Source organism: Doryrhamphus excisus, chromosome 20 (genome assembly GCF_030265055.1).
Source record: "Doryrhamphus excisus isolate RoL2022-K1 chromosome 20, RoL_Dexc_1.0, whole genome shotgun sequence".
Lineage (NCBI taxonomy): Eukaryota > Metazoa > Chordata > Actinopteri > Syngnathiformes > Syngnathidae > Doryrhamphus > Doryrhamphus excisus.
This window is the reverse complement of record NC_080485.1, coordinates 586,625-614,550: the sequence shown is the minus strand read 5'-3', so window position 1 is coordinate 614,550 and position 27,926 is coordinate 586,625. Positions and strand designations below refer to the sequence as shown.

The following is a 27,926-nucleotide window of genomic DNA, read 5'->3' as shown; positions in this document are numbered from 1 at the left end:
CCCGATCCCCTGACTGTGTGGCCAGCATGCTAACCACTCGACCACCCAAAATATTTTGCGTATTGCGTTTTATAACGTAATATAACGTTTGATGAAGTTCAACTCGATTGCTTTTGACTCGCGACACTCCTGTACTCACGTTATTATTCCATATTCTCTATTATCAATATGTTGGTCACAAAGTCATACAATCCTATCATTTATCAGCAATATTTTGTGGGACAATCATCATCCAGCTAGCCTACAGTACGTACACATTACACAGCATAAAACACTACCCCCCCCCCTCCCAAACCCCCAATAGTTGGCCTGAAAAATGCAAAAGTCCTTCCAGGTTTGTGTGACCAAGTTCTCCTTCAGCCTGCATATTTAAGTTGAGGGTGAGATATGTTTATGACGCCACGCTCGGCGTTTATGAGCGCGGAATGATCAATCACTCGGCGAGCAAATTACTCCAATTTTCTGCCGTCCTTGTAACAACGAAGTTCACAGACACCAAATCAGTTGCAAGGGAAGCCGGGGGCTAGATTGCTATGTGAGACATTCATAATTTATGTGCACTTGATGTAGTGATATGTACACAACTTCAGAGGAATTTTAATGGGCTGGAGGCTGGGAAGCCCAGGAAAGATCTTTAGGATGCTTATTTGGTCCCTGCTCCGAAAAGGGAAAAAAAAAAGTTGTGTTTTCTTTTTAATCAAACAAATTCAGCCATTGAGAATGTAATCACCGAGAAACGCAAAATTCCATTTCTGGTTTTATTTCAACGCTTTATTGATCTTCTGCGTTGGATCCCACCAGCGCCATTACTCGCGGCCGGCAACGCTGTCCGATTCATTCAACAAAGAAACGCTATTTCCATTCATCAACGTCCTGGCGCACATAATGGATAATACACTTCAGCAAAACCCTACACTCAATTAGGGTTGGGTGACAAAACAACACTTCTTTGCGGGGACGCGTGCTGCTCATGAGCACGCGGACGATAAATCACCGCCCAGATGAAACCATCATTTATCAGATGTTTTGTGTTGGTGTGAGCCATTGATCAACACCGGCCTTTTATTACGCCTTCCTTCATTAGCTGCGCAGATTAGAACGGATGACAGACGTTCAATGCCGCCAAAGCTGCATTTTCACTGCTGCTCACGCTCGGTAGAAGACATGGACTATGGACTATGGACTACGGACTACGGACTGTGGACTACGGACTATGGACAAACTGTTGAATGTTTGCTTGACAGCCGAGTCAGACAATCCTTGACTGGCGGATGCTCCACACGAGATAGGAGCTCGTTAGCATCCTTTCTGGAGCACTAATGACGTTAAGTACCTGCCCAATCATCACTGGACAACACTAATTGTTGTCTACGTGATTCGAGTTAATACATTATGTTTATTATTGGTGGTATTCATTGTTCTTCTCTTTAGTAGTAGTGTCAGTAGAAGTATTTATAATTGTATTACTACCTGGATATGGGAATGAAAGGGTACACGTGCACACATATTTCCCTACTATGTGCACGCCACATTCCTCCTCCCTGCTCTGTCACTTCCTTTTCCTGTCGTGTGATTCTTCCGTTCACATGACCTCTGCCAATCGCACTTCTGCCCCCTTGTGGACGTTTTTATGGCTTACAATTGCTCTGAAGAGAAATTCATTAGTGAGAGTTGCATCATCACATCTTTTTGCAAAAAAACGTAAAGGACGTATAAATGCGCTGTTGGCATGGAATGAGTTCATGTGTATCCGCCCGGAAGGACACGGGAATGCCATCGGACACTGGGCCAGCCGCAACAAGAATATATTCTCGTGCTCTCACAGCAAATTGCGTCTGAAGGCGGGATGAAGCACAAATCCAAAATGCTTTATGGCGACGGCGCACCCAGCTTCAGTTGGGCTGAATGCCGGCACACAACAAGCCAGCCGCTGTTTGCGCTCGTTTGAGACGCGCCCCTGACGAGCGTGACAGCTGTCATACGCCCGTCAGCTGTCTCCGCTTCCGACACTCGGCGGAGTTGACGGGATTTGAAAAGAAGTTCATCTGTCTCTCTAATAAATGTATTGTCTTGTCGTCCTTGAACGCTGACGGGCACATCCAAGGCAGCCCAAAAAAGCCCAAAAGGCTCGGCGGTGGTGGAATATCGGGAGAAGCTCATTCAGCTTAAGCGAGAGTGAAAAGTGAGTTGATGTGCTTGAGTAAACAACTCCACATCACTCATGTGAAGGCTTGACAGACAGGACAGAGTGTACAGACGCTTTCCAGGATATAAATTACCCACAGACATCATAAACAAGCCTGGGAAACTTATTTTTTGCTTCTTTGTTCCACCGTGACAAGCCGGTGACCACTTGCTCACGAGGAACTTTACCAAAAATGTTGTTGTCTTGTCTTTCACACCATGTGTCAGAGAAAGGACTCTTATGTAAACTCCTGGTGGACGCGTCCAACGGCTGGGAGTCGGCCAACAACGCCTCTTTATGCGCCCCGTCTCTTGTCACCAGGAGTTGAAGGGTCATGTAAACTCGCGGTGGACCGGGAGGCTCCGCGGAAGAATCGAGACAAAGAAGTCCCTTTTCCGTCCCCGACGTTGTTTGTTTAGAGGGATGGCTGCCATCGCAAACTCAGCACCGCATTTCCTTGCGGGGCGAGTAGAGTCGGGGACAAAAGGAGGCCCACCACGACATCAAGCGCTTCTCGTCATGTGCGTCTTCATTCCAGCCTGGGGGGCTTGGAAGGGTGGTTCTGGTGGCCAAACCTTTGGGCTCGGGGGTCCCATTTAGGGATTTAAACACAACACTCGCTGCTGAGTTTTCGCTTTTACAACCCCGTTTGTAGAGGGATGCAAATCCGGGACGGGAGTATCCAAACATTTCCCAGGGACCGCAGGGGGGAAAATGAAAGGATGCAACTTTGATATTTTGTAAAATTGCAATGTTGTGGCTGACGATGGCTTACTAGTACTCCAAAAATATTGAAACATGTTATATGTAGAATTGTCCGCAACAGGTATTTGTTTTACTTTTCCCAACCTCACCTGTAAATATAATATATATTTTATATTTTCATATTTTAATATTTGTCTTTGTTTCCATTTTAACGGATTGTTTCCCAAGAATAACAACTTAGCTCATTAGTCATCTGTTAAAATGAGTAATAAGCATGTCGTTACTGCTGTTATGTCGCAGGTCTACGCAGCACCGGGACTAAGACGTGTGTGACAGGAGCGACCATCCTGTTTTTTAGCACGTCCCCAACTTTGCACCTTTTTAACGATGTTCTGCATATAAGAGCATCAAATGTGAGAAAATTCAACCGATTCTGTTGGTTTTTTTGGTCGGCTTGAGTGAGCGTGGAGTTCTGCTGTCGGAGTTCCGTGTTTCCATGACGTTATGAAGGCATCCTGCACGCCCCCAGCTAGCAGCTAGCTCGCTAGGTGAGCCTGCCACACGTATACGTCCACTAATGCTCGATAACAGATTTGTAAAAACAAACAAAAAGGCTTCGCTACACATCTGAAAATCAGTCATTTGTTTTCTTCAGAGGATAGGCAAACCTAGCATGTTAAAATGTTAGCACAGTAGCTCGAGGCTATGCTAGTGTTGCTAATATCGGTGTCCTCCTGTCCCACTCCTGATTGCTACGTTGTTGTGATAGCTAGCTTTGATAGCGCCGTCTACTACGTTGGCCAAGCGCAGAGTTACGCTGTATAACGTTGCCAGGTTGCACGGAGAATTAGACGTGTGTTGACAGAAGCAACATTTTCGCTAATTTATCATCTGCTGCCTGATTTACACTCTTGGATTTCCAGCCAAAGTTTCAGACAAAATCTGTCACCAAGAGACCTCAAGACTTGAGACTGGAAAGATCATCATTTACGGTTGAGATTCATGCAAGGCTGCGGTTCAGCCAGCATCAAAGGAGTCGGAAGGCCGATGTGTTTCGCTCCTATTTTTGGGACACTCACGCCTGAACTGAATTACGCTCCAGCGTCCAAAACCGTCCTGGACTGGGGATGCCCGACACGCTGGTGTGTCCTTGTGGTCAAGACTGTGCTTGCAGTTTCCCAAAACTAAATGGCGAGCCTCAAAAGGGCCCCACACTGTAACCCAAACACGAGGTCACGGAGAAAATAAGACTGGCTGAAATGTAAAAAAATGTAATCAAATATTATAATCAAATATATAAAGTATGCTCTGCTCTCTGCAGCAAACGGCTGAACATTCCCACAGCTCCTGAAGTCTCAGCTCCAAAGGCCAAATGCATTCTTACACGTGTTTGGGAAAGAGGAGTAAAATAGAGTTCCTGTTGCAGCAAATCATCTGAGATCACATTACATGGCAGAACTCCCTCACTCTCGCCGCCATGGCTTGTTGTCGTTACTTCAATTTATTTCAATGTCGTTCTGTGTTGTTGTGTGGGAGACTTTGTCAGATGGAATGAAAAACCACAGAGCTCACATTCAACTTGACTCTGCTCGTCTTTTAACGTCACCTATGCTATGTATGCTTGAAAAACTGCAGTGTGGAGCTGAAGGAGTACAATGGACTCCAAGATGGGGAATTGTATTTGTCTTTGTTTGTGTTCAACCCCCAAGACATGCTAGGCATTATTTGGTTTGTAGTTATTACAGAGACGGTACAGCAGCACCTCTATGTGCCCTGTGATTGGCTGGCCACCAGTCCAGGGTCTACCCCGCCTCTCGCCCAAAGACAGCTGGGATAGGCTCCAGCATACCCATCTAGAACCGTTATAGTTCCCTGGGTTCTCTAGTTCCCTAGGTTCTCTAGTTCCCCCGATGATGTCATGGGAGTCAAGTGGCTTAGTGGCTTCTTCTCCTTGGCACTTGGTTGTAAGGGCAAGGGGAGGGGTGAAGCTAAGGGCTAAGGGCTAAGGGCTAAGAGCTAAGGGCTAAGGGCTAAGGGCTAAGAGCTGAGGGCTAAGGGCTAAGACACATGGACCACAATGTACCTGCACCACATGAGGGCATCAAAATAAAGACTTCCACATTAAAATACATTTGCAGGGTCATGAATGCTGGCTCACAAACATGGGCGGAGCCAAGGCATATACTACTACTACTACTACTACTACTATATACAATATACAACTACTATCGTAACGCTGTAACCATCCAACAGTGTTTTCAGAACCTAAAGATGTTTTCTAGCCTTCGCAGAGAAAAGATGCCACCGTTCCTTGAGGTATGTTTTACTTCAGGAGGGACAGAGCTGCTACTGCCGCCTCAGTGACATCCAGTCCAGGGGTGTGATCGTGGGGGTCTGTGTGAAATCTGAACTGACTGAACCAGGACAGAACCAGGATTACACCACTTCCCCTCCCAGTGAATCCCGTCCCCGCCAACAATGGGCTTCCTGTACTCACAGGCCGCTGTGGGTAGAAGACAGAAGACCCCAGCAATACTTAGCTATGGCTTTAGCATGAAAGCCCCCCCCCCCTCACCCCCTCACCCACCAACACACACTTAGCATCAGCACCACATGACTCATACTGCCTTCAGGAGGTGTCAGGTTCTGGCACCTGCTGGAGGCGCTTGCAGAGTCGGATGCCATTGCGGCAAAGGAACTGTCAAGAGTCTGAGATCAACATCCACGTGGAGAACTGCAGGGGATTATTCCTGGCACTGGGGGCACCACCCAAAGACATGGCTAAGATACTGGACCAGCAGTCATCCCAGTTCATCCAGGCTTTGATAAGAGACATATTATATTTCATGTAGAATGTGTATTTGGTACTGATGGATCTTAAGGAGCTTCTAAGAAGAGCTTCAAAACACAAAAAGAACAAACGAGAGCCAATCAAAAAATGTTTCAAGCCTGCTTGAAGATTTTGAGGTTTTGACTTGTCCCATCCCAGATTGGGGTTGAGATAAGGAGATGGTCGATTGTTGCCATCTTGTAAAGCTCTTTGAGGCTTTTTTGTGATAAAGGGATATAAATAAACTTGACTTGATTGACTTGACTTGATTGACTTGACTTCCAAGGAGACAAGGAGATCCCACCTGAGATGTTTTCCACCATCATCATCCTTCAGGTCGTGCAGGGGTGTCAAACGGCAGATGCACAGAAATCTTCATGACTGGAGGCCCTGGTTCTTTCAGAGGAATAAGCTGACCCTAGTGGACCATCCTGCGTCTTCCCCTCAGCTACATCCAGTGGACAACATTTGGGGGTGGATCTAGAAGGACATGAGCTCCAGACAGCATCAAGCATGCCCAAAGCCATGTTTCACCTCAACAAGAACGGCACAGCTACTCATCACTCACGGCTTCTCCTAGTTTTCATTCCTAGCTTAGGAGGTGTTCAGGGGGTCTTTCAGGGGGTCTTTCAGGGGGGCTTTAAAGGGCTGTGGTCTGAAAGCTTTGATCAGCTGATGAACAGCCTGTAACAACACCGACCGACTGTAATTCTTGTTTGCAATAAACATCTGACTGTTTTTTTGTTTTTGTTTGTCTCGCTCCCGTTTCTTCTTTTTACATTTTGAAGCTCAACTTCAAACCTCCTTAAGATCCAACAAGGCCAAATCTTGCAATTAAAAGTTTGATCAGGAGTGTAAAGAACGTGTAAAGTATCCAGTATCCAGTATGAAGTATCCAGTATGAAGTATCCAGTATATACCTTCTCTTCACTGGTGTCTTCAGTGGTCCAGGTCCGCCTTTAATTGTTCCACACGCAATCATCTCAGTTCTGTCCTAAATCAAAGTGCAGTGACAAGCATCTCCTTCTAGAACAAAGCGTCCCGCATCCATCGACCTCCTCTCAGAATACAAAGGTGTATCGTTTGGGGCCCGGGGAATGGTAATTAGATGAGGAATTTACTGAAAGTGTCGATGGCGATAGCGATGGCGATAGCGACGTCAATAGCCCGCCTCTTAGCATCTGTCATCCGGCAAATCAATGACAATTTTCAGCCATGAAGCGCAGAAAATGATTGTTTTAAATAACAATGCAAAGCGTGCTAAATAACTAGCGCTTCTCACGCTAAATATTGACACTTTGGACAGTTAGTTACATTTTTATAGTATTGTCCCTCCAGGAGGTATACTGGGATAGAAATGGCAGCTAATATGTCAAATAGTGTGGAACCTCAGTTTTCTCGATTTTGATTCATTTTTTGACAAAGTCGTTGCTAAAAATATCATCGGTTGTTGTGGGTCCAAATAGCATCCCTCACAAACCCATCAGGTACCCCAACATAGCGTCCATGCGCGGGTGACGGAAAGGACAGCGGTTCTTGGCAACAACATCATTCAAGACAAACGTTGGTGTCCAAAATGCAGCCCGTGGGACACTATGAACAGATTCCAGGGTTTTCATACATTTTGTTCATCTGACCTTTGGGAAGGGATGATTGACAAAAGCAAGGTTCCACTGTAAGGTAGGAAGGTATGCAGTATGCTAATCCAAATTGGGGTGGTAATTTGGACAGATTTCTGAGTCCCACACAGATGCTGTGCGATTAAAAATGGTCATTTCTCCAAGCTTTCATTGACAGCCGTTTTGTCCGTGGCAGGGTGCTGACATTCCCTTTCTCATCTCGGAACAGATGTCACGCTTGGCGACCGGTCTAGGCGGGAACAGCAGGTAGGGGACGGCTAGCGACACGCAAAAAAAGCCATCAGTCTGAACTGTACGGTGGCCAGCGTAGGACATGTGCTGCCGTGGTGGTGCGCCTGTACAACAAGACGACATAACGAGGGCTAGCAGAGATAGCGTTCTATCATCAGGCCTGTTTGCAGCAATGAAAACACGCTACTGGCAGATCAGGCAAGTCCCAAATAGTCTAAGACGACCACCGTCTGCGGGTCCCTGTTCCATCAGCAGGCACAGCAGGGCGCCGCCCACCCGTCACCCAGACAGCACTTCAACAATCAACTTTTCTAAACATTGGATTGAAAGACCTACAATTAAATAATTCATCTAATTGTAGGTAATTGCATCGGATGACAGACTTGACGGCTTGACGGCACAGGACTTGAATACAAACCGTGACGTGGGGCACTTAGCCTTACTTGTTGGCCGTCTGGCTGTGGCCACTTAAGGAGAATCGTGGACATTCAAGTGGGCTCATTTGTTCAACTTTGGGGTGGAGTGTGGACCAGAACTTCTTGAGGACACTTTTCAGTCCAATTAAGGATGGGGAAAGGTAACGCAGATGTCACGACTGTAAGACTTTGTAAGACTTTGGATTTGGACCAATTTTTTAGTTGGTCACCAATCCGGGGGTACCAAATTTGCCCCTTGACTCGTTTTTGTTGTTCTGACCAAAACTTCATCACTAATAATGACGTCTGAGAAAGACGTTGATAGGATGGCATTCCAGCGGAATGTGCAACCTCAGATTCCAACGACCGTGTTTCCCTAAGGTTCGGTTTTGACAAAAACATTTGACAAAATTGTACCTCGATTTGTGTCGTGATTATCAGTCCCACTTCAGTCGTCTCGGATCACACTCCTAACAACAAATGTCGTGATACAGTAGTACCTCGGTTAAGGCCCGCCCCGGTTAGCGTGTTTTTGGGTGAACATCCAAATGTTTTGCTCACATTTTGCCTCGGCTTGCGTTGGCCCTCTAGCTTGCCGTGCAAGTGTCACCTTGTCACGGTGTCGTATCTGTACTCGGTTTGTTGACGCATAACTTGGACGTACGGGTAGCCGTCACCAACATGCGGCACCATCCTCGAGATGGTGAGCGTAATCAGGTGAGCTAGCAAAAGCTAAACCAAGCGGAGACCACAAACATGGAAGGTGTTACTGGTGTGCATCAACGGCTAACGGGAGCTAGCCTGAGCTGACCTATGGATCTAAGGCGGAAAAGGACGAGTCTGGTGATGAATTTAAAGCAGAGTCTGGTTGGAAGAAGTAAAAAAAGAACATGCGATGCAAGTCTAGTAACATCTTTAAAATAAAGTATGAATATGTGCTTGTTTATATGCGCCCATGGAGAAAATGGTTAGAGTTTTCGTCTAATTCGGTTTTAGACGAGCCCCTTTGGAACGGCTTCATCACGGAAAGTGAGGTCCCACCGAATCAGAGAGACAAAGAGCCCAGCAGGCGTCATCACATGGAAAAGCCTTCCGACAAAGGTACTTGGAAGCTAACATACTGTATATTTATGGACGCCATTAAAAACAAAACGGCTATATAGGAAATAGTTGAGTGCGGAGAGAGCGAGGCAAAAAACCCAAAGGACCCAATTTCCTCCTGAAGCACCTGATGGACACAATGACAAGCAGATTGCTTTCCAGTACCAATTTTTGGAGCGGGTGAAAAATGGCGAGCGCAGCCGGCATGTGGTCCAAGATGAGTCATAAATCTTCTTTTATCTCCTCGGCGGTGGCGGCGGCGTAGCAGCAGAAAAAGGATGAGTTGCTTTTTTCTTCCTCTCTCCTGGCCATCTCATTCACGTGTCTATATGTCTGTTATCTGTGCCCTTGAGCAAAGATTACTGATGCCCTGTCTTTGATATATGACACGCCACCGCCAGCAGCTTTTCATCCCGTGAATTAACAGAGAGAGAGGACCCTGACTGCCGTCCCCCCGCGGGGAGGGGGGGCCTTCCGGCATCCCCTCCCCGGTGATAAAAAGAGCAGAGTGCATCATGGGTAGCCAAGTTCGGTGGCAAATTGTTTACCCGACCTCTGCACGTCTCGGCATTCTATAATCTAGTGTGTGTCGCCCCTGTCTCCTCCTGGTAACAAATAGTCCCTGTCACTTCCTGCCTCCTCGATCAGAAGCTAAGGCCGCTGTAAGTAAGCGCACCATGGGGGAAAATCACCTACAGGAAAAACAAAAATGGGATTTTGCGGTGAGTGATGAGAACAGGGATTCCCATAATGATGCTTCAAGAGCAAGGGGAAAAAGGATGAATGGCGGAGATTTAAAAAACAAATGGCGGCATATTACGTGTTAACAGCTCGTGTATGTCAGAGGAGGACGACGCCGGCGCACTGTCTCCCCTGAAGAGGAATATTTTATTATTCAGGGCGTGGGGAGAAGCCTAATGCATCATCGGCGAGCGGGTCTGAATAATGGCGATTTAAATGAGTAAGACAAATAGCGGTGACCACTTTAAGCAATCTAAAAGTGAATGTAAAATAACACATTAGGGGCCAGGCTGCCACAGTGGAAATTAAAAGACTCCACGTTGCAGAGTAATAACCATTTCTCTCACTCCACTCCAGACTTCATTAACCCAAAGCTAATCTCCCGCTCAAACTCCATGATCTTCACGTGCCGGGCCCCCAGAAAACGCCTTCTTTTGTTGTCCTTTTCATGTGCTGCAAAGCAAAAAGCTCATACATAAAATATCACACCGGGAGCAAAGTGCGGCCGTGCATTAGCGTGATGCCTCTATTTCATTAACAAGCCGCCTTTAATCCAAGCCAAGCCATTTAGGAGACACTAATGTGCTCTTAGTCTCAGCCAAGAGGACACTGTGGACATGATGGCTCCGTACAAAGACAATAGGCTGGACGCCATCGGGAAGATGACTTGATTTCGGAGGAAAAACGATTCCAGTTCGACATGTTGGAATGCTGAATTCACGTGGCGCCCCAACGGTACGAAGGCAGGAAGCCAGAGTACTTGGCGTCAAAAAGACCTGAAGGAAGTGGACAAATATTGACGCCGAGTTTGCTGATGTTGTTTTAGCAACCTGTTTTCTTTTCGCAACGGAGATGCTTTCCACAATTACATTTTGCAATTTCTCCTAATATGACAACAAATACTTGAACTCCGTGTTACTAAATTATATTTTCCTAATAATATTTTATACTTTATTGAAATGGAAAGGTTTTCATCCTTAGAAGATGTTTTGATTCTTTTCAAATGTTTACTTTTTCATTCCCATTATTTATACTTCATGTTCTTTATTCACAATATTTATTCTCACAACCAATTTTTTATTTGTTTTGCTTGTTTCTCATAATATTACAACTTTTAAAATGTTTTTCTTTAATATTTAAACTTTATGTTGTTAGTGTCATAAAATTATGGATAAGTCTTTTCTCTTAATATTTTGACTATTCGTGTAAAATTATGTTTGTGTTTTTGGTTTCAGCTTTCTTATATTTTTATAACGTGGCCCCCGACAATAAAAAAAACAACCATTCCCAACCAGCTAATTAGGAGGAAAGTCCTTCTGTGGGCCAGGCTGCTGTTTATTCCCCACAACGACGTCGATGCATATGGCCGACACGAAGCCGCCAGTCGTCCCGCTCCAAGTGTTAATAGAACCTTTTCATCTGCTGGCCCAACGGCCCTCCTGAACCAATCCCCCCCCCCAGTGCCCCCCCGCGTCTGTACAACTGGCACCTCCACAACTCGGTCCATTTGTTAGCTCCATCTGGCCGCGGTCGTTTGCCGCTTTAATTTAGTTGTCTCCCGCTCTCTAATTCGTCTCGCATTTACAAAATGGCAGCGGCCGCCCCGGCAGCTCCGAGCCGCAAGCTGCCCCCTCGTCAGGCAGGCGGGAATGCGTTTGCGAACAGCCGCCGTGATGGCCGTAAATCTGCAAGGCCGGTTATGAATGCTTGCTAGCAGATGTTTACTGACGCTTGATTACCGCTCTTGTTGACCAGTGGAATCTGCTCACAAATGGGAAGGACTTCATGGCGGACTACGCCTATGGACTATGCCCGCCGCCCACCGCCCGCCGCCCGCCATCTCTCCTGACAACATCTTTCACCACACATTCCGCCTGTCAGTCAATCCCGGTGGCAGCTGACAGTTTCAACGTCACTTTGGAGAAAAGTTTCCAGGCGACTTGATGAGGCGAGGTTGATGCGCTAAGGTCGCCCGAAGAGACGATGAGCTTCACCGTGCGTAGGAAACGTTGAGGATGGGAAAGACAATCAACTGATTGATCGTTAAAGATTCTGAAGATATTCTGGAATTGACTATTTAGTTTAGTTTAGTTGGTGCTCTTGTTTGGTTGCAACCAGCAGAGACACAAACAAACGCCTTCCGTAGTTTCATGATCAGTTAGCAAAGTGATGGCTAGCAGCTGTGATGTCATTCGTGCTTCCAGTTAGGATTCTGTAACATTTCTACCCCCCCCCCCCCCAACTTAGTCCTCCTGGTTTCTCCGCCATGTTAAATACCGAGCGACATGGCTCCATTTAAACGCGGTATCTCACGGTTGCTAGCTCAGCAGCTCCACAGGCGTCTGTTCCCGTTTCCTGCCGCGGCGCTGAGTCACTGGCAAGGCAGCAGCAACCTGGGCAAAGTGTGACATCCAAGTCATCCAAGTTCAAAGCAGGCGGTAAATAGCCGCGTCACTCCATCCTTCGGTGTTTTGTGGCCCGGACACGTTCATCTGACGGCTGCTAAATCTCAATTCTGTGCAAAAACAGCAAAAACCGGAGAGACGGAAGAAATAAACGAGCCGACAAAACACGAGCAGGTAGTCAGATGAGCGGGAACGTCACGGACAAGTGCTAGTGACGGCACTTTTGGGGAATGCGGTCGTTCATCCTTCCGCCATGAGTTGGTTGGAATCTTCTCCTTGCTCCACCTGCCTGATATCCTTCAGCCTTTTCCTTCAGAAGCTGTCACAGCCGCCAAGTGTAATGTATGGCCTCTCCAACGAGAACAGCTGTAGCCACTCTCTCTCTGCGCCCGGCGCCGCCGCCCGCCGCCCTGCCCCGCGTGAAATAATACATCAAGATTAATTGATTTCCTGTCACACTCTCAGAGAAAGGAAAATTAATTTTCATGTATCAAGCCCCCTCCCCCAACCCCCCAGCATATGAATTTTGTACATGGCAAGTCATTGGGGTTTTTGGTTTTTAATGATTCATGAGGGCTAAAAACATGATAAAGTGTTCCCACCGAGAGCCCCCAGGCCGAGGCCGAGAGCGAGACAACAATAGCCTCCATCTTCACGTATTCGTTACGGACGCATTTCCATACGCCGCACTGCATCGCAACTTCTCTCTGCTCGTCTTCTTCGTCTTCTGCTCAGGACGGATGACGTTCCACTCCCACCAGAGACGGAAGTTCACCGTGACCGAAATGCATCCATCTGCTGTGAATCTACGCTGGGGGGCCATCTTCTCTATGAGGACGGTGGATACTTGGTGGATCAACGTGTGGTATGTATAGGTACATATACTAGATATGGATATGGATATAGAGATATGTAGATGTAGAGATATGTAGATGTAGATATAGATGTACGTAGAAGTAGATATAGGTATGTTTCTGATATGGATATAGATATACTAGATATAGATATATATTTCTGATATGGACATGGATATATAGGTATGATGTACATAGATATAGATATATTGATATAAATATGGATATATAGATATAGCTATAGATATACGTAGATATACATACGTATATGTTGATATGGATATGGATATAGCCATATCAACATATATCCATCTATATATATATATATATAGATATATAGATATATAGATATATAGATATATAGATATATAGATATATAGATATATAGATATAGATATGGATATAGATATGGATATAGATGTACGTAGATATAGATATATAGATATGTTTCTGATATGTATATGGCTACAGATATGGAAATAGATATAGATATATGTTGATATAGATATGTTTCTGATATGGATATATGGCTCGTTGGTCTAGGGGTATGATTCTCGCTTAGGGTGCGAGAGGTCCCGGGTTCAAATCCCGGACGAGCCCTTGTATTTACACATTTCCCCACTGAGGGACAAATAAAGGCATATCTTATGGATATACGTAGATGTAGATATGGTTATGTTTCTGATATAGATATATAGCTATAGATATGTTTCTGATATGATAATAAATTCATATTTCCCGTTACTGGCAGTGAAACGAAGTGCTCGTTGTTTCTCACCGCCATCGGTGGCCTGGAGCTCCAATGTCTCCGCCTCATGACGGCGTCGGTCAATAAGATCGTAAATCAAACTTCACTGGCAGGAATCAGCCGCGGGGCTTTTACGATGCATTTCAACACCACCTAATAAGGTGGGGCTAATGATTGACAGGTGAAGACCGGGCCAGACGCTGCCGCCAAAGAAGGATGCCATGACTCTGATGCAGCCTGCAAACATAAACGACGCCATGGCATCAGCCAGACGCTTGGACCACACGTACTTCCTAGAAGCCACCCGAGAACAAAGCAGCCATTAACACACAAAGAGAGCCGCCGCTACGCCCGATTCCGTCTTCGCTGATGGCTAATTATCAGGTGAGATGTTTGCTGGAGCACGTGTGATATTGTTCATGCGTCTCCAGGACGGTTGGAGTTATGTTATAGAGCCTAATTAGCATTTATTATGCGGCCCCAACATGTGGAGTCACACTAATTCCCAATGCTAGCAGCTAAGCTAAAATGAATGGAGTGGCGCCGACGTTGGGCCGATGGCGTATTCGTGGCGAGGGTGTGAAATCCTTCTTCACTCCTTCCTCATTCTTCCCATCAAGTTATTCCCACAAGCACGGCGCCTCATGAATATCTTACAGCTTCAAATAGTTCACCTTTTTACAACTGTTAGCTAGCTAATTGTCAAACCAATACAGTAATGAGAGCTAGCAAATAGCAAGCTAGCATGCTAACCAGTTAGCCTGATCACATTTTGAGGAAAGGCAAGTATGCTGTCAACTTGTAGGATTGTAATGCTTCACGTTGACTAGAAGTAAACGAGAAGTGTAGAATGAAACACAGGAAGTGATGTCACTTGAAGACAGGTCACATGGTCACATGGCAACCTGATCGAGCCTGCCGCAGCATGCACACGTGGGAAGCAGCACTTAACCTTGACGGACACGATGCAGACACATAGCCACACACCACTGATCCACACAGGGAAAGGGCGCCGCCCCTGCGTGGGCGGGACTTGAGAGTAGCATAATAGCATAATAATAATAATAGTACTATAGGACTTCCTGGTTGGAGACGTCTTCCTTGTCCCCACAATGGGTTGGGTCATCGAACAGAACTGAGCTTTGTCACATCTTCCAGACGATGGTTTCACTAAAGATTGAAACCATCGTCTGCTGGAGCTCTTCTCGGGATGAACAAACTTGTGTTCATCATCAACTTTTAAAAAATGCATCTTCACTTCCTTGTGTGGTTCCCAGCCAGAAGATGGACAGAGCTGATATTGCCGGATGGAAGTCTCCATGAAAAGAAGTCTCCATGACTGAAGTGGTCGATGAAAGATCATTTGCTTTGCTTGGCTTGGAGCTAACGTTCCTCGTCTGAGTAACAAAAACTATTTTGGAAGACCACTTCCACACGTCAAAGTCTGCCATTTCCCAGATCGTCTCTGTGAAATATTCTCTATTTATTTTGGAGGATTTAAACAATTGCTGCTACGTCCGCCTGGAGCGGCAGATTCATCACGATGCTACTTAGCACCGAGGCTAATGTGCAGCGCTGCTTCGTCGCCAGCGTGATTCAGGCCCGGCGAGGCTGCAGGAATTCAGGCTGTCTAAGTCTCGAGTAAATCCGGGTTCCTGTGAAGGATTGGAATCGGAGGTGGTGTTTGGTGTGGGAAGCAAAGGGAGGGTCGGAGAGTACGCATGTGCCGTAGCAAGGTAAGCAAACAACGCCATGCTTGCTCTGTGGAATATTCCAGTGTGGGAGGGGTTTGGTTTATGGGACTACGTGGATTTAAAAGATCCACGGCAGGATTCATCAACTTGGATTCAATATGTTGTTTGTCTTTATGCTCTACATTCTTCCATTGCTTGGAAGCCAACAGGAAATTCACAAAAGTCACTCAGCGTCTTATTTTGAAAAGAGATATTTTCATAGGAAACCGCTTATGACCTTCTAAATGACCTTCTAGAGCCCCCTAGGCTTGAACTAGCATCCCTATAGTAAGTTATATTGCCTAAAGAAAATAAGACATATAGGAAATAAATAAGACATAGTATACACTTGCATGTGTCAGCATTGGGAGAGTACTTCCTGTTCTGTACAGTACTTCCTGTGGTAACACTAGCGACACCTAGTGACCAGTATAGAGTACTACATAGTGTACCATCATGTCTCCCACTTTACTGCCTGAAACTGCGGCACTGGGACGGACAATGAGCTGCAGCATGCTTCATGACTGCCTCAGTGGATTATGGGAGTTTGTTGACATGACGTGAGTGACACTCGGCGTCTGAGACGACGTCGGTTCCCAGCGAACGCGGTCGTTTGTTTTCAAACCGTGAACACGTTTAAACCCTCTCACATTTCTAACCTGACAAAGTCGCCATCCAATTGTTCTTTACCCGGGAATGATTTACTCTCCACCTCTCCCTTTATTAAAACGCTTTGTCTTATTGTTTTATTGATTTACAATCCACCCCCCCCCCCCCCCAGCCCCCCCGCCTTATTTGGCATGTGAAAACAATCAAGGCGCAGGCAGGCCAGCAGAATGTTTGGACATGAATCGTTAAAAGACAGTGTTTTATTCCTGCAGCAGCTGCTGTGCATTCTGCTAAGAGGCGGTGATTTATGACCTGCCGGCAATAACCATGAGGCGTGCTCATTAACATATCGACAGGCTCCAAGATGGATCATCAGCATTGATTACTTCATGGCCTGTTGATGCCCATTTGTTCCACAAAAAAGGAGAGAGATAGCGGCAGCGGTAAAATAGGCTGTGAGGATTTCTCACTCGGATGTTTGCAGCAGAGGAGACAAAAGACAAAAGCCAGACTCCTTCAATCACGCCGGCTATCACTCTGCTGTCAGGACGGGAAAATCAATGATTGACAGCATTTAAGCAGTCCTCAGCACTTGGCAGATCCATAAAGAAGAAAAGGTGCTCGGCGGGGAGGGCCTCGGAGAAGTGTCTTTAGGCATGCTGTAAAACATTACTTCACTGCCACAATTACAATATCAATCAGTCAATGCCATTCTCCATTACACGCGCGCAGGCGCCGCCCCCGCGAGCCTCCCCCCTGCAGACGGCAAACATGGCGGCTCCGGGCGCTGGCGACGACGACGCTTTCTTTACGCTGCTGTGAGCCGCAATGGCGATGGCGATACCCTCATACCACTTCCACCATGCCGATGGCGATACCTTCATACCACTTCCACAACACCGATGGAGATACCATCATACCACTTCCACCATGCCGATGGAGATACCTTCATACCACTTCCACAACACCGATGGAGATACCATCATACCACTTCCACCATGCCGATGGAGATACCGTCATACCACTTCAACCGTGCCGATGGAGATACCATTGTACCACTTCCACAATACTGATGGAGATACCATTATACCACTTCCACGATGTATAGTATTTTGATGATATGTTACCATTTTTATCCATCAAATGATTACCACTTCCACAATACTGATGGAGATACCATCATACGACTTCCACGATGTATAGTATTTTGATGATATGTTACCATTTTAGCCATCAAATGATTACCACTTCCACAATACTGATGGAGATGCCATTGTACCACTTCCACAATACTGATGGAGATACCATCATACCACTTCCACGATGTATAGTATTTTGATGATATGTTACCATTTTTATCCATCAAATGATAAAAATATATTTTTAAACTCTACTAAGAATGTATGCAAGGACTAACTTAAAATTAGGAATAGAAAAAATAATCATTTAAATTTAGCAAAATATTGATACATAAATAATCTATACATATACGTATACATATATATACCAATTAAAAAAAAAAATATATATATATATATATATGTATTATATACACATTTTTTTTTCTTTTTATGGTGTTTTTTTTTGGGGGGGGGGTGCATTTTCACTGAAAGATGTGAAGGGGTTTGGGCCCGCTAGGATCCTCTCCTCCGCCTCATCCCAGATTGTAAACACTGTCAGAGTAGATGTGGTCCAACCTGACAGGCAGCGAGAGAGATGGAGTTGCCATGGGAACAGCTGCTAATTGATGGCTTCATCATTCATTATTGAGTGACAGCCACCCTCCAGTTGACCCTGAGTGACATTCCGCTGGACAAGAAGGACACCCGGCAGCTGGAAAGTCAAGAATGTACTGCGACACGTATGCTTTACTAGTACTTTTGTCTAATCATATTAAAATGACACATGCCATGCTATGCTATGCTATGCTATGCTATGCTATGCTATGCTATGCTATGCTATGCTATGCTATGCTATGCTATGCTATGCTAGCCAACCAAGCTCAGGTACTGTCAATAAGTCACACACACTTCACACGCAGTTCACGCTCTCAGTCAATCTCAATCAGATGTGATTGGCGGGTATTGACCCGTCGGAGGCGGGACTCTGAGCTTCTAAGATGTTTGCACGTTGCGTCCAAGAAAGCGTTTGTGGAGCAGCCAGTCGATGAAGTCACGCCGAGGGCCTTCGGGTGTCCTTGCTGGACAGGAAGAGGGAGCGCTGCGGTTGTACCGGTCCATGTTGATGTATGTGTGCGCGTATGGTGCGCCCCCCCACTTTCCCCTGACAGCGGGGGCTCGCCCTGCCTCGTGTACTGTAAAGATGGGGGGACTTTAAATTGCTTCAGTCACCAAGGCCCTGAGTAATGAGCGTGATTGTAATCGCAGTTCCCAGGGCCACCGGCATTAGTCTTAATCTCAGCACGCCACCCCCCCCCCCGCCCCACCCCCACCCCCACCTCTACTGACACGTAATGCGGTGCAGGTACGGCGTGTAATGAGAGAGAACCTTCTCACGAGAACTTAGCAGGATTCGGTGCAAAGCAGAAGTAATGTGGTGGAATCAGGCTGTGTTTTTATTTCATTGAATGAATTGTAGATCAATATAAAGTATTGTTAGCCACACGTTACTTCATTATGTTGCAAGAGGTCGGTGGGAGTGCATGGTTGCTAGTTAAATTGCTAGCTAGTCCCTGATGTGACTTAAACATATAGCTTTGGAAATACCGTATGTCCTACATTCTTCCATTTTTGAAAAAGCGAATGGTAAATTGGCAATAACGACGTTTACAGCGGATGGCGCTAACCATGAGTACTATCACTCAGTACTATCACTCAGCTACACAAACATGGCGGAGTACCAGATAGAGGATGTTTACAGGGATTATGGTGGACATTTGAGTGATGTGTCCATAGTTTTCCAGGAGTAATGAAGGGAGAAATATTTGGAGAACCCGGACCTCAGCCTTAGGACTTATGGAGATGAAGCTTAGCCGCCTTCCAAACACAGAATGGTACGTTTAAATGACTGTGAGAAGATGTTTATATGAGATATATGATACTTTACAGTATGGAATAGAGTTTAGAATACGATATGTAAACAAGACATGACTTACGATGTTCTGTCACCACGTTGATGTCTTGTCTTTTTTTTTTCCTGTGTACCAACCAGTACTATTCCACCGTGTATTAATCATGTACTTTCAAGCAGTACTTAAAGAATCGGTGAAATCATCACTGCGAAGAACAGAACTCGAAGTGTGCGTGCAGGTGTCTCTCTGTCTCTGCACTTCCTGTGTCCATTATTGTCTTAAAGCTTCCTGTTTTGGAAAAGAAAACAAGCTTCCAGTATGACTGGGACACGATGAACATCCAGCAGCAACACAACATTTTGGCATGAGTACAGTTTGGATGAAAAACATCCTGAACCGAGTGACCCATCTACCTGGAGATTGTTTACTGCGCTTTACCCGACAGATGTCACCCCCATGACGTCACTTCCGGAAATGAGACCGAACAACAAGAGCTAGCGCGTCACCGCTGGCGCCATTGACCCTTGAACTCTTGGTACAACCTCCTCCAAGGCGAGGTTGATGGGAACATGCACACTCATAATCAAAACAAAAAATGAGGCCTCCATGATAATTATGAGATGGATTTTCATTGGACGGTACAATGTTTTGTGTCTGTCAGCATGAACAGGTAGCACTGCTCGGCGAGTGGAAGGCTAAATGTCAGGGGGGGGGGGGGGGGGGTCGTTCCTCTCCGTCTCTCTTTGTTTGCCTTGTTAAACTTCCCCCTGCACCCTCATCCATCCTCTCATCCAGTCTGCGCCTGTGTCCATCCATCAATCCCCGCACTTTGTCACATCCATCCCCGGGAAAGAGACGCAATAAACGAGGAGGGGAAAAACCGGGAGGACCTTGGAGCTTTTCACCTCCCATCTGCATCGCTGCTGCTCCACTGACAAGACGCCCTGATGCATGTCGGCCTCTATTGCACCGCCAAGCAGAAAACACTAACGCTGGAGCCGAGCGCTCAGCTCAGCTCAGCTCAGCTCAGCTCAGCTCAGCTCAGACGGCCAACGACGGGCACCTGGACGAGCAGCGAGGAGGACAGAAAAGCAGAGATCTTTAAAGGAAGAGGTGTGCACTCACCCCCTGCAGTCCAACACGCCAGAGACTCACTTTGTTTTTTCCCCTTCGGCCGCGCATCGATAGAAATCACAGGGAGAAAATGTCTACTCAATTAAGGCTTGATCAGCTGGTGTCAGTGGTGGTTTGTAGCCTTGCTAGCAGCAAAGACGTGAACCTTATTGACCCGAACATCCAATCTAGCGGCGGAGACCAGGACAAAAGACTAAAACAAAGCAAAAGTAGCTAGCAAATAGGAGACAATCATCTACAAGGTGCATTAAGCGCCACATAGGATGACACTATCTACACGCTCGTGTCCTTGGTCACTGCAAATGATCATGCAAGCTTTCAGACCCAAAGTAGATAAGAGACGAGATACGGTCTTTGGGAATAAAACTCAATCAACAAGGATTCATACAACCTTCGAAAAATGCTAATTATTCATGCTAAAATGGACGTTACAACACATAAACACGATGGGAGGTGTGGTCTCCTCCTCCTGTGAGGGACACAAACATGAAGGGCAGACTCACATGCCCAAACACCCACAGAGACGAGTACATGGAGGACGTCTAACCCAGGGGTGGGCAAACTACGGCCCGGGGGCCACATGCGGCCCGCCAAGTGTTTGAATACGGCCCAAAGTATTTCATTGAAACTTAACATACAACCTGGCATCATGGTACAACCTTGGTACACCACGGTACAAGTACATGTAGCTGATTGCACTACATTTTTACAGATACAATAATTCCAGGTGGACTGTTACGTGTAAAATATATAGTATGCACCCCCCCCTTCATCAATTTTGTTAAATCAATGAAGCCCGCGAGTCAAAAAGTTTGCCCACCCCTGGTCTAACCGTTAGAACCATCACATGCTAGCATCTGAAGAAAACATCATATGACAGAACACGACGACAGCTCCTCGTAAAACGCTCAGCTTCCCTATCGAGTTTAGGCCGTCCCCAAACGGAGAACAACGAAGAACGTTGTTGTGGTGACCTTGAAGGAGGAAGATGTCGACACACGGAGGACGTACGAAATATCCGAACACGCGTTGGTTGCACTACTGATATATTTGTCTGTCAAAACTGGAGCCCATGAAAACGTCCAAACGACACACGATGGCTACACGGACAAAGACGGAGACGAACCAAGTACCGATGTTTGTTTTACAAAAAAATGAAAAAAATGTAGCGCACGTAGAGTTCCTTTGACATGACAAGAACCTCCGTGTGCAACCTCCGCCGCAGGATCCCGTGACCTTGGCTTGAATCATTCTACTATCAGAGTAAACACCTTTCTAATGTTACACCATCTCACCATTTGACCATCTTTGTTTTATCCAATACTCTGTGAGCGTGAGATACTATATTTGTCTAAAATACCTCAAATATTGTAATACATTATACGAACAGTAAAGGATCAAATATGCAATGTGGGTGCTCGAGTGCAACGAGTGCTCACGCCTGTCGAGACAAACATGGCTCGTGATATTGCCGTACGTGAAGAGTGAAGAGACCAAAGGTCGGGGCGTTCCAAGCTATAAACAAGGCGGGAAGTGAAAGAGTTGAGGCCTGATTGTAGTTGGGATACTTTGTAGACAAAGCCGGCCTCACTCTTGATGCACTTTCCAATCCGCCGACACTAATTAGACACCAAGACGACGTCTGGACGCCGCACAATGATCCGGAAATAAATGGCGGCTGTCAGCGCCTTATTCAGGATCGCAAATGAGTATTCTCAGCTCATTGCCCGTGTGAGGCATCACCACCTATACGGCACGTCCTCTCAGCTAAAAGTCACCACGCTGGTAACAATGTCACACTCACGCACACGTGCACGCGCACACACACACACACACACTATTTGTGGCTGTGATTTGCTGTCCCTGAGGACGGCAGGTTTATTCCTAGTCCTCCAAAATGAAAAGCTCTTAATCATCCTGTGAGGGTGCTGCCTTCGGAGCGCCCGTTCAAGATAACGGTCCCTAATAAATGAGGCCTGCTTACCGACTTCCCAGGCTGCAGTAGGACTGCAAGAGGTGGGCGGGGCATGTCCTGGTTGCACACGTTAGAGCCGCCCCTTCCTCCTCTCGGGTATTCATGACAACAAACAATACTGCTTGATTTAACGCTTCGATTTTAAAGTAAAGTCAAGGTTTTATCACGACAGATTGCAGTATATATATGTGTATTATATTATATATGCACGTATTATATATTATAGTATATTTAGTATATGTATGACAAAAATAAGAATTGATCTAATTGTTGTGTTCGATATCAAAGATGAAGTAAAAGGTAGCATTCTTGCTAGGTGATGTTTGAAATAAATCCATGCAGGAAAATGTGTCGGAGCGGGAGGAGGGAAAGGGGGGGGGGGGGGGTGTACGAGAGAGCCGCTTCCATGAATACATTCCAACTTGTGTCCTGTGAAGAGCAAATATTAGAAAGAAAAAAAACATCCATGTGAGTAATGAAAGATTGTTTATGTATTCTGGCATGAAATGGGGCGGCGTTGCGAGGGCGGCGGACGCGCGGAGACGGATGGACGGGAGTGACAGGTCGGTATTCATCCTGCACGCCCCAGCGGCCGGACCGCTACTGGCGCTCGACAGAGCAATAAATCACCGGCTCTCCAGTCTGTACCTACAGCTTATTACATCCAAGATGACAAATAAATAATAATCCCTGTCACGCCGGGCCTTTGCTCAAGGATTGAGCCAGAAACCTTTTGCTCATCACTCCTGCTCTTAAGTGAAAAGAGTAGAACAAGGGAATTGAAGGCCATGCTTTAGTGAGCTTATGGAAGTTGGGAGTGAATGAGATGGGAGATGGGCTGAGGAGGAGGAGGAGGAGGAGGAGGAGGAAGGAGAATGATGCTGCCACTACAAAGGCTGTCTGAGTGTGAAGGGAAATGATCCAGCTAAGAGGAAGTGCTAGTGGTGGGGTGGGGGTGGGAGTGGATGGGGGGGGGGGGGGTTGCCCTTGTGCTCTGCAGCATGAGTGTCGCTCATTCAGCTCAATCGGGCTCTGGAGGACACAGCGAGCGTAGAGCCTTCATTACGGAAGAAGAAGAAGAGCAGGACAGGACTGGGAAAATGAACACAAACTAAATGGACCACTTGGGTGACACCCTCCTCGCTCGGCACCCCCCCCCCCCCCACCCCCCCACCCCCACCCTCGGGTCGCATTCATCACACTACAACTCATCACACCAGTGGGCGTCATCCATTCATACTGTGGAATTGCTTGATGATTAATGGAGATGCAGTACTTGGCTTTGGCCAGCAGAGGCGCTGCTGGTTGAGTCCCGACGCCAGTGGAACCTCCAGCTGGAAATCCAACTCACCGTGTTCCAGAAAAACAAAAATGTTTTTATAGTTGGACGTTATGCTTTTACAGGCAGTAAACATTTGCAGATGGATATAAATGATGAACGAAAGGGACAGATGAACATTCAAGGTTACCTTCTAGAAAGTTCCATAGAAAGTTACTTATTAAGTATTTAGAAGGTAATAAACAGGTCTTCTATGTCTTACATTATCTTATCATGTCTATCATATCAAGCAATAGGAGTATAAATGTGACTATAGGGGTGTTAGTTCATGTCTAGAGGGCTCTAATGTTTAAAACTGTATCTGGAAGGTGGTAAACATATTTTCTATGTCTTATATGTCATACTTTCTGATATTAAAATGTCTACTATATCAAGTAATAGGAGTGTAAAGGTGACTATAGGGGTGTTAGTTCATGCCTACAGGGCTCTAATGTTTAAAACTGTATTTGGACGGTGGGAAACATATTTTCTATGTCTTATATGTCATACTTTCTGATATTATTATGTCTACTATATCAAGTAATAGGAGTGTAAAGGTGACTATAGGGGTGTTAGTTCATGCCTACAGGGCTCTAATGTTTAAAACTGTATTTGGACGGTGGGAAACATATTTTCTACGTCTTATATGTCATACTTTCTGATATTAAAATGTCTACTATATCAAGTAATAGGAGTGTAAAGGTGACTATAGGGGTGTTAGTTCATGCCTACAGGGCTCTAATGTTTAAAACTGTATTTGGAAGGTGGTAAACATATTTTCTATGTCTTATATGTCATACTTTCTGATATTATTATGTCTACTATATCAAGTAATAGGAGTGTCAATGTGACTATAGGGGTGTTAGTTCATGTCTAGAGGACTCTAATGTTTAAAAATGTATTTGAAAGGTGGAAAACACGTTTTCTATATTTTATATGTCATACTTTCTGATATTATAATGTCTACTATATCAAGTAATAGGAGTGTAAAGGTGACTATAGGGGTGTTAGTTCATGCCTACAGGGCTCTAATGTTTAAAACTGTATTTGGAAGGTGGTAAACATATTTTCTACGTCTTATATGTCATACTTTCTGATATTATTATGTCTACTATATCAAGTAATAGGAGTGTCAATGTGACTATAGGGGTGTTAGTTCATGTCTAGAGGACTCTAATGTTTAAAAATGTATTTGAAAGGTGGAAAACACGTTTTCTATATGTTATATGTCATACTTTCTGATATTATAATGTCTATTAATAGGAGTAATATGAGTGTAAAGGTGACTATAGGGGTGTTATTTGATGTCTACAGGGCTCTAATGTTAAAAACTGAAGGTTAGAAGGTTTTCTCCGATGAACATATTCCATTCATAAATCCCACTGTGTGGAAAGTCCCGACCACGGTCAGGTCTGGAACCAGTAAACCACCAAGAATGAGGGATTCCTGCGATGGAAAGTAGATCCAAACGTTTTTTTCCCTTCCTTTCGCGACTGCAACTGGCATCCCAACGAATGGCCGCACGGACGCGGTATATATTCCATTCTAACGATTCGGTAATTGTCTGAAACCTCGACACCTCCCTCCAGCACCCTCTTAAACACGAGCCCCGTCCTCTTAAACAAGGCACAATTTACTTAGTGCTGTCCCGCCGTAAAAATTAAAAGCCTTCAACAACAAGAAAATGAAAGTGTGGCGGAGCATTGTAAATCAGATAAGGCGCTTTTCCCTCAGCCGGCTCTTTCATGGGCCTTCACGGCTTCCACTGAGCGTTGCACCGGCAGCAAAGAAAATATGGGCCTCTGATTAAAGAGTGCACTGTCATAAAGGTTAGTGAATTGCAAATAGTCCTCTCCATCTTCCCCGTAATGGCGAGCGGTTAAGAGGGAGGAAAAGAATAAGCGTGTGAGCAGCAAGGGAGAGGTGCGGCCATGATGGGAATATAAACATGGGGGGGGGGGGGGGGACTCAGCCAGTCCACTAGTCTCACACTCGGTCCCCCCTTCACACAGGAGGCATTAATCACTGGATCACCAAGCCATGCTTAATTGCAAGTTGTATATCACGGTGGCTAAAGGGGGGAAAGGAAAGTCATTATTGCGCTTTGCTGGATGCAAGGGTGGGTGCGCTTCATCTGCTGGACTGCACCACCTTTCCTCCCCGCTGTCACCTGGGACTGAGCTCAATGTGACAAGGAAAAATGGAGTATGCAGTCACCCCCTAATTAATACCGCGCCCGCAACCACTGAGGCAGCTATCAGGACGGATCATAAACGCGCACCAGCGTGATGTCAGACGTTCCATTGCGGTGCTTCTCCGTTGCTCGGGACCCACCATCACCACCCCCCACCCCCCACCCCCCCCATGACAAGCACTCATCCAAATTGTGGACAATTTTCAACTCAAACTTGTCTTTCATTGAAAAGGACTGTTTGGATTTAATCTCTTTGTGGACGGAAGGAGGATACATGGTATAGAAGATGGATGGATGGATGGGTGGTTGGACGGATGGATGGATGAGTGCATGGGTGGGTGGATGGATGGATGAATGGGTGGTTGGATGGATGGACAGATGGATGGATGGATGGTTGGACGGATGGATGGATGGATGGATGGATGGATGGATGGACGGATGGATGGATAGATGAGTGCATGGGTGGGTGGGTGGATGGAGGGATGGATGGATGGACGTATGGGTGGATGGATGGATGGATGGATGGTTGGATGGATGGACGGATGGATGCATGGATGGGTGGATGGATGGATGGACAGATGGATGGATGGATAGATCGGTGGGTGGGTGAATGGATGAGTGGGTGGAGGGATGGATGGTTGGTTGGATGGATGGACGGATGAATGGATGGATGGATGGACGAACGAATGGATGGATAGATGGCTGGATGGAGGATGAATGGATGGATGGATGGATGGGTGGATGGACGGACGAATGGATGGATAGATGGATGGACGGATGGATGGACAGATGGATGGATGGATAAATGGATGGATGGATGGACGGTTGGTTGGATGGATGGATGAATGGGTGGATGGATGGATGGATGGACAGATGGACGTATGGACGTATGGATGATGGATGGACGGATGGACGTATGGATAGATGGTTGGATGGATGGTTCACAACCCTGCAACCCACCAGGAGCTGTGGTGTATGTATCATAAAGTTAGTAGCACAGGAAGACAGCAGGAATGCATATTGTGAGACGTTCAAGTTCACGTTGAGCCTTCTGTGTCGTGGTCCAGGAGCAGAAGCTTCCATAAGAACATCCATCCAGTTATGTAAGTAGGATAAGCGGTGGTGTTCCCTGCTTAAATTGTTGACTCAAGTGAAGGTCACGCTGTTGTTTCCAAATAGAAGCGTTGATATTTAGATTAGCGCCATGACTCCGTAGGCAGTATGCTAATGAGCAGGACGTGATAAATGACTGCTGATGTTTCCCAGACATTCCCTCAGAAGTTTGCCAATCTGATGCAGCTGCGAGATAACAAGGCACACTCGCTCATTACATCAATTTGTTGCCGGGCGGATATTTCATCCCGTGTTTGCGGGCAGAGGGCCCGGCGCTATTGATCATGAAGCATCATTGAGTCTTTTTAAGGCGTGCATACACAAATAAGATGTGCATGGCCGCGCCGACATCCGTGCACATGTTACACACTGTTAAACACAAGCAGCCGCACGGGAGGCAATGGGCTGTGATTATTATGGGATATCATCTTCACAACCAACACTGGCTGCAGGAGAGACATTTCAATGTTTCCCAGGGATAGATCATGTTTTTATGCTCCTGAGCGAACACAAAGCTCCATATTTCATTCAAGTGACTTGCTGAGACATCAGATGGGAATTTGACCGCAAATAAGATTTGAAAATTCTTCCACATTTGCACCGACAACATTTCAAATTAAGAGCTGCAACTACAAAACGTTTTGTTTCCATTCATCGGTGAGGAGCCTCCTTGCTGTGGCTCCTTTCAGTCATAAAAGCTGATTGGGTCATTTCGTTATTATTTTACCTTCCACGTCTATGACCTTCGCTTTCCCTGCAGGCCGCTTCTTGAGTGTGGAATCCCCACTGTCAGAGCCTCCACTCCTGTGTGGATGGCAAAGTGGTAGCTTCCTGCCCTGACATGGAGAAGATCTTCTTTGTCTTCTTTGGAAATGTTCTTCTTGTGTTGCGTCAACTCGATGTTTTTCCTTGTTTCTCATAATATTCCCACTTTAAAACAGGGGGGGGGGGCAAGTGTCACGG

The 27,926-nt window shown here is 46.0% G+C and overlaps 1 protein-coding gene and 1 non-coding gene across 2 annotated transcripts in view; one reads left to right on the top strand and one right to left on the bottom strand.

Moving 5' to 3' along the window:
• LOC131108074 (leucine-rich melanocyte differentiation-associated protein-like) overlaps positions 1 to 27,926 on the bottom strand; it is a 206,612-nt gene that overhangs the window by 127,153 nt on the left and 51,533 nt on the right. The gene's annotated exons all lie outside the window — the stretch shown is intronic.
• trnap-agg (transfer RNA proline (anticodon AGG)) lies at positions 13,637 to 13,708 on the top strand. The gene has a single exon. It is a non-coding gene; the product is annotated as a tRNA-Pro (tRNA).